The sequence below is a fragment of the Pinus tabuliformis genome, chromosome 9, assembly GCF_031772625.1.
Source record: "Pinus tabuliformis cultivar Carrire ecotype Pingquan chromosome 9, CPIR1, whole genome shotgun sequence".
Lineage (NCBI taxonomy): Eukaryota > Viridiplantae > Streptophyta > Pinopsida > Pinales > Pinaceae > Pinus > Pinus tabuliformis.
In genome coordinates, this window is record NC_142307.1 from 1,433,267,106 (window position 1) to 1,433,275,910 (window position 8,805).

The following is an 8,805-nucleotide window of genomic DNA, read 5'->3' on the forward strand; positions in this document are numbered from 1 at the left end:
ACTGGACATGTGGAATTTGAATGGAATGATAAATGTGATACTGCTTTTGTAGATCTAAAGAGGATGGTCTCGACAAATTTTGTGTTGCGAGGAAAAAAATTGAATTTCCCATTTCATATATCCTCAGATGCATTATATACAATGATAGGAGCAGTCCTCAGATAAGAAGAGGATAAAAATCTTTATGCCATTTATTACATTAGAAAGAACCTTACATTGGTGAATTATACTATGACAAAAAAATAAGTTTTAGCTGTTATTTATGCCATAAATAAATTTTTCCATTACATAACAAGATATCCAATTTTTCTATACATTGATCATTTTGTCATTCGCTATTTATCTAACAAACCTGTTACCAATGGTAGAATAACTTGTTGGTTATTGTTGTTGTAAGAGTTTGACAGTACCATAAAAGATCATACAGGAAAAGAAAACCTTGTTGCAGAATTTTTGTCAAGAGTTACAGCTATAGTTGATTCTTCCCCAGTTGAAGACCAATTCCCAGATGAATATTTTCTTGTTGTAACTATTAAAACACCCTAGTATGTTGATATAGTAAATTATTTGGAAACCAAAAAATTACAATCATATTTGTCATCTTAGGAAAAGAAGCTTATTATCCAGTGTAGTGCATGCTTTCCGTAGATGGACGATTACCTTTTTCATATAGGGGATGATCTTCAAATTTGATGATGTGTTAGAGAAGATGAAATGTATGATATCCTCAGGGCTTGTCATGATGAGCATTGTGGGGGTAACTTTGCTAATCGGAGAACTGGACACAAGGTATTATAGATGGGATATTTTTGGCCCACAATATTTAAATATGTAAAGAAATATGTCCAGAGTTGCGATAGCTGTCAGAGGATGGGCCATCCCATTGACTCTGAGGAAATGCCTCTCCAACTGCAAATTCAATTGGAACCATTCAAGAGATGGGAAATGGACTTTGTAGGCCCATTTAATATAATCGAAATCAGAAAGCATATATTCTGGTATGTACAGATTATGTTACCGAATGGGTCGAAGTGAAAGCACTCCCAAGGGCCATAGAAGAAGTAGTCATCAATTTTGTGTTCGAACTATTTGTTCGATATGGGATGCCTCAGGAGCTTGTAACAAACGAAGGATAATAGTTCACTACTCATAAAATTTCAACCACACTAAAAAATTATCATATTAAACACATAGTCACTTCTCGTTACCATCTGCAAGCGAATGGGCAACTAGAAGGCACTAATAAAGTCTTAGAGGTGATTTTAACCAAAACAATATCTACAAATCATCGAGATTGGGTTGCCAAGCTTCCAAAAGCCTTATGGGCTTATCAGATAACCTGGCCTAATAACACTGGCTATTCACCTTATCAACTCATTTTTGGTAAGGAACTCATTTTTCCAATAGAATTTGAAGTTAAGACTCTCAAAACTGCCAGGAAGTTGGATTGGACCTCACAAAAGCACTGACATAACACTTACAACAACTCAATGAATTAGATGAACATACATCTTCTTGCTTTGCAACAAACTGCCATAATACAAAGGTAGAGAGGTAAACGACATGTTAGGTTGATTAAAAATAAAAATGTTCAGAAAGGAGACTGGGTGCTACTATATGACTCAAGATTCCAAGACTTTCCAAGTAAACTTCAAACAAGGTGACTTGGTCCTTACAAAATTACCAAGGTTTATGACTATGGAATGATATTCCTTACCACAATTGATAATTATGGTATTTCATTACTTGCTAATGGGCATTGGCTCCATCTATACCATCAGCCACTCACCCGAGAATATTTCTTCGACAAAATTAATAATGATGCCAATTTGCACGTTGTAGATGACCGGGGGAATTTCCCGTGGCCACAACCAGGGAAATCTTTTTAAGAAAATTTCTTTATTTTGTACAAAATGTAAATAATGTTTTTTTGTTATTATATATATATATATATATATATAGTAAAAAAAAAAATCGTTAATTTTTTTTATCACAGTTGTTGTTTCCTTAGTCACAACCGTTGTTTCCTCAGTCATGGTTGTTGTTTCCTTAGTCACAACCGTTGTTTCCTCAGTCATGGTTGTTGTTTCCTTAGTCACAACCATTGCTTCCTCAGTCAGGGTTGTTGTTTCATTAGTCACAACCATTGTTTCTTCAACCACGGTTGTTGTTTTCTGAGTCACAACCGTTGTTTCCTTTGTCACAGTTGTTATTTCTTTATTCATAGCCAATGTTTCCTCAGTCATGGTTGTTGTTTCCTTATTCACAACCATTGTTTCCTCAGTCACAGTTGTTGTTTCCTTAGTCACAGTTGTTGTTTCCTTAGTCACAACACTTGTTTCCTCACAGTTTTTGTTTCCTTTGTGCAGTCGTTCTTTCCTCAATCACAGATTTTGTTTCCTTAGTCACAGTCATTGTTTCCTTAGTCATAGTTGTTGTTTCCTTAGTCACTATTGTTGGTTCATTAGTGACAGTTGTTGTTTCCCTAGTCGCAGCCACTATTTCCTCCATCATAGTTGTTGTTTCCTCTATCGCAACTGCTTTTTCCTTCATTATGTTGTTGTTTCTTTAGTCACGGTGTTGTTTCCTTTAAATACAACTATTGATTTTTAACATGCAATTATCATTTGCTAGCTTAGTTATATCTTTATTTATTTAAGGAAAGGAGAATTTTCTTAGATGCCTTATCATATGATGGAGGAAAACTAATTGGTTTTATGGTTGTCATTAGAGAATATTTTATGAGAAATAAGTATCAGAATTTTGAAATTTCCATGATTTTTAATCCTTTTTAGAATTGTAGAAAAATCATAAAAATACTTATACTGCATTCCTTTCATCACCACTTATAGAATACCTTTTAATTCCAATCTTGCAACAATAAACGACCAGAATTTTTTTGAGGACAAAATTAGAAAGATAGAAAAGTAGTTACTATAATACTTCTTACACCATCCCTAACACTTAAGGAGTTGACATGCCACCCCATTTACTAATAAATCTATTCAGATTAATAAAAATTATATTTTAACAAAGGATAGGAGGTCTCATCATAAGTCGACCTACCATGATCATAGGACCTAGTGGAGTGACATTACCATTTATGGTTACCAAGCTAGGGTAATGGCCTTTGGCCTTAAGTCAAAGGACAAGTGGTCTCATCACGAGCTAGATTTTTCACCTCATTAGCTTTAGTGAATGACATTGTTGTTAACTGGTCAGCATGCCAGAACAATTGCCTTCTGTAAATACTTGAAAAAATTATACATAACAACAAAATTTGAAAATTTCTTTAGTAAATGGGACACTGGGATCTAAACTGGTTAAAAAGGAAACCCTTTCGAGACTATGGAGGCTTTTTGGCAGTAGAGGACATGCCTCTGGTATTGGATTAAAACTAAAAAATACAATATAGCTTGGTTGTTTTGTTCCTTCAAAATTCAAACAAGAACAATTGCTAAATTTATTATGGACATTCTTAAAACCTTCCTAGAATGTAGTGATGTTTGGTTCTTTATGAGTATTTCATTATAATTCTACATGCTAGAAATATTTTTTTTATTTTTTATGTTATTTTTATTTAATTTTTATTTTCTGGAAATTCAATATTATAGATTAATATCCCTTCCTTTCTCTAATGATGCACTTGATACAACTATTATTTCTATCCATCTAGTTTTTGTATACATTTCCACATGCTTTTATTTTGTCCGCATCCTCTGTGGGTCTTATTAGTGTCAGTCTTTGAAGCCTTCCACGAGTGATCAAATATGCTCTTACAAAGTGGTCTTAGGATGCCAAAGTCAAATTTTGTCATTTCAGTGAGTCTTTGTTATAGACATTTTTGGGCACTGCAACCCCAATCATATATGTTCATAAACCAAGGGCTCCTAAGCCCCTAAAAGTGTTGCTTCACACCCTAAAGGAAGAAGGTCAGCTGATTACATCATCTCCCAGAAGTTCTCCACAGAAAACTGCTCAGAACTAGTCAAAGCTAGACCATACAGACTGCCCAGTGCAGAGGGTGCAATGCATCGCACCTACTCAGTGTAAAGGGTGCGATGCATACTGGAAAGTCCTTCTGTAGGGTGCGATGGGTGAGAGTAGACAAATGGCAGAGACAGTTTGCAAGGTGGATCATCATGGAATCTTCCAGAAACTTCTCCTGTGACACTTGCCTCTCTGAATTTTCCTAGGGATGAGTAAGAGATCATCAATCTCCAAGTGGAATCAAGAACTATCAGAGAGAGGACACTAATCAAAATCCCAAAAGCTGACTCACCCACCTGCAATTATCTATATATGGATCCCTCATCCCAGATATCCAGGGGGTTAGAGGCTAGAATTTAGTATCTTGTGAGGAAGTACTGTTGGTTTCTTGGTGGAATATCATAATGTTGGGTGATCTAAGCTTTTCATGAGGTGAAGAAGGGCTTTCATGCTGGGAGGATGACGTTGGGTCAGATCAATGGGTTGTAATCCTCTCTTCTAATCTTTATATCAATAAAGCTATTCAAGTTTTCCTCCACATTCTTGTATGCTTGATAGTATATGCATTTGTGTTGTCAATATATATTTGGTCCTATATTGTTTATGATTGTAGATCTCTGCACTTTGAAGGTATTATGCTGCTTTGACTTTACAGGTACTCTTTGAAGTGGAGTGGTCAAGGGAGAAGCGACAAAGACCTGTCGGTGAGGAAAAGGGACAAGCGAAGAACCGAGCAAAATATCGAGGTTGGTATTCTTTGATCCTCTCCTATCTACTTCTCTTAAAGGAAAACGAAAGTAACTTTAATCTGTTTGTTTCTAAGATAGCTACTCGTCTTAGTGGGACTAGCAGCTTTGCATAGACACTAGATTTCCCGATAACAAAATGGCGACTCCGTTGGGGAGCGAATAGATTGTTTGCTTGTCTATATTTGTTTGCTTTATAAACTTACAGACGGAGCCTGAAGTTAAGCCAGCTTGCCTTCGAACTACATTTGCTATGCAACTGCAAAGTACATCAATGCTGCTTCAGTCTACCTCCAGGCTTTGTTTATAAACTGAACAAACGATTTGCAAACATCCTAATTGCCCTAGTGGTGGCTCTAGTAACCTCATTAGATCAGTGCCTGTGATTTCTATTTACTGACTATCATTAGCTCGGCCTAAATCCCTGAACTAAGCTACAAACTGTGACCAAGAACCAAGTTGAAGTCTCGTCCCTCGACCATCGCACTTTCTCCTCTTGGGAATTTAGATGCATTGCACCTCTTGTGTGTAGTAGGTGCACTGCATCGCACTTTCCCTGTGTTACAGGTGCACTGATCAGATAAGACCTCATCTGCTTCCAGATTTTGGTTTCTGTGTTCACTCTCTTCAGCTTTATTTAGGAGTTTTGCTGTCTGTGATCAGTATACCACTATGGAAACTCCCTTCCTTTGCATCATTCCACCTCCATAGTACAAATAATTGTGAATGTTTTTATGTATTGTGCGCCATTTACAGTTCTCTTTTACAAAAAGTAACGTAATCAAACCATCTTCTTTTGATTTGGAAGTGTCGCAAGTGTCATTTTCAGTCAAAGAAAAGAATTCTATTGTTCTTGATGGTTGATTATACAGTTAATCTTGTATTTGATTTGAATTAGTAGTTTTTCAAGTGTCAAAAGTAGTTTTCAATTCAAAGTCGCAAAGTGTTGTTATTATCTTCCTTTCGTTTTTGAAGAGAAATTTGTTAGTACTGTCGCTTTGAAAAGATAATTCAGATTTGTACTTAGCATTATTCTTGTCATTCACACATTAAGAAAGCTGAAAACAAATACATGCATGTGCATTTGCATTTAGACTGCTTGTTGGTTTGATTTAGGACAGTGCATCTAGTGTGTGCTCTCTTCTCTATGTTGAAAGAATATCATCTCTATTTCTTTAGTAGCTAGGATTTTCATTGCAAAAAGAAGATTAAACGATTGCTTATCATCTTAGATTGCATTTTAGGAATTGTATATCTACATCACGTGGTGAACATGAAAGGCAAATTTCTTAAGAAATATCAACTGTAAAATAAATTCAATGAACATAAAAATGCTTTGGAACCTAAAGCACAACATCTAGAAGTCTAGGCTAGAGACGTATTCCGGTGTGGTAAAGCATAGTAACTATCGCTTTCATTGTTGGTTGGGTGAATCCTCCTCTTTGAGATGACAAGTGCTAGTACAGACTTGTGCTCCCACGTACCGTCGAGTTTATATTGGGAGACCACAATAGGCTATATCCTTTATCCATAGGAAGCTGTGTCTGCCGCCCTATCGATCGCAATGCACTGAACACAGCATTCAGGAAGATTGACTACCGTACCGTAAAAAGTATTCTGTAGTTTTGCGATTGGTTTGGTAATCTCTCTGTCTAGATTTCTAGAGTAGTCTCTTTCATTCCTTTTCAGACTCCTTAAAGGAAAAGGTCCATCTGAGCACTTGTCACTTCAGGCTCATTAAAAATCGAAGGCGACTAGAGTCATCTTTTGCATTTTCTCGAATTTTAAAAATTGAAAAAGCGAGTTGTGTTAAAGCATCTAAAATTCATTTAATTCGGAATCATTTTCCCCTTTATTTTGAGTTGATCGAGTAATCCGCAATCGTGGAAGAAAGTCAATCGAAATCACTAGAAAATCTTTTGGATAGACTAGATATGTTTGAACAACCATTGACATTCAGGACTGCGTCATTCGACGCAGCAGCAGCAGAGCCTCTTACTGCTACTCCAACGATGTTCGCCGGTATACCATCTGTCCCAGCAAGTTATCAACAACAAGTCGAAGTCCAATCAGGGACTGTTTCGATGGCATGGTTAGTTCCTATTTCTTCATCCAGATTCTCATATGGTATTTCTTATGTTGAAACTCAACAAATTGATCCAATGTGTCTTCAAAGGCCAATCTACCTTTAAGTACTGGATTGCCACCATATGGGGGACAGTATGCCTTTTCATTGTTCCCTCCCGGAGAACAACCATATGGGAGTTCACAAAAAAGTTCAGGACAAGATGGAATGACATCCAGTGATTGGGTACCAATACTACCTCAACAACCAAGGGTTGTATATTCAATGAAACCAGTCCATCCTGTGTCGAATATGCCCACTATACCTGCTATGGTGACTGCATCACAAGTAAAAGCGCTACCTGTTGTATGTCAACCCCAAGTTTCTCAGGTTGCAATACAACATCCTCTCATCTCAGCGATTCAATCACAACCTCAGGTTAGTGCCTCCTTATTTGGAGCAACTCAAGCTCAAACAAGTACTATGACTCCTCATATTGGTCAATCATCTAGTATTGGACAATAGCAAAATGGTCCAACAAACATGGCTGGCTCAATATCAACAACTGCAATTCCAGCAATCATATCAAGGACCTAAGGAACAAATCTTTGTAAGTAATGGGAAACCACATTTCCAAAGAGGTTATCAACAAACATACTATAATGGTTATTCCCATCAACCTTATCAAAGTTACCAGCATCAAATACATTATGCTGGTATGCAAAGACCCACTGCTCAGGCGATTCCACCCACTGCTCAGGCAATTCCATCTTATCCTGGGTATGCTTCGCCTAACCTGAATCAACAGTTGCCCTTTGTAGCAACTCTAGAATTACCAGAACTAAACCAGTTGAAGAATGATCCAATTTCTTATGCCCCTTGGTGGCTGGCAATTCCGCATAAAATTCTGTTAGATATTCCTAAATTTAATGGAAATCTGGGTGAAGACCCATCGAATCACGTGATGACCTTTCATCTGTGGTGTTCATCCAACACTCTCAACGATGATTCGATCAGGCTTCACCTTTTTCAGTGAACGTTAACTAGTCTGGCAGAAAAATGGTATATCGAATTGCCTAGAGCTTCATTTGATAACTTCAGTGCCCTAGCCACAACCTTTTTAACCCATTTTCAGTTACCTATAAGGTACGAAACTGGAATAGATATTTTTACCAATTTCAAACAAACGACGACCACTCACATATCTGATCATATTCATGAGTGGCGATGTCGTCGTAGAATGGTAAAAAAATATGTTCCTGATCAACTGCTAGCTGAATGGTTTATTAAGTCATTATTACTTTCTATTATAGAAGATGTGGCAAAGGGAGGAGTCGTCACTGAAGAGCAAGTCATTGCTCGTGCGCAATATCTAGACTTGATATATAATCAGTCTGGCACGCTGTACGATAAAATTCCTGATGCTCCTAGACCAAAGCTTTCCATTCCTCCTCCTCCTAAATCAAACAAAGACTCTCATGCCAGTGATGGCGTGATAGGTATGACAAGCACAAAAACCGCAAAGGCTACATCTAAGAAAGCCTGTACTGTTTCTAGTCAAAATGCAAATGAAGAACCTCTCGCCTCAGAGGTCAATGCCATGTCAACTGACAAGGGCAAAAATCCAAAGCAACTAGGGGGCAAGAAGAAAGGGAAAAGAAAAAAGAAGAAGAAACAGGAGGAGTCGTCTCCTGAAAAATCTTCTGCAAACCCTTCTGGGCAAAGGAAACCCCCTGTGGGGTGTCAGATATGTGATGAGGATCATCGGACGAGAGATTGTCCACATAAAGCTGAGCTTAGAAAATTCTTCAAGAATTCAAAAACCTCAACGGTATTGACTGATCCATTTCCAAACCCAGGAACCAATCTGGTTTCTAGTGATAATGCTTCCCGATCCCAAGTGCTTATGTTGTCCATTTCAAAATAGTAAAATGATGCTTTGATATCGACAAAGAATAAAGATTACAGGAATCCACAGCTATCGAACAACAGGGCTACTAATCA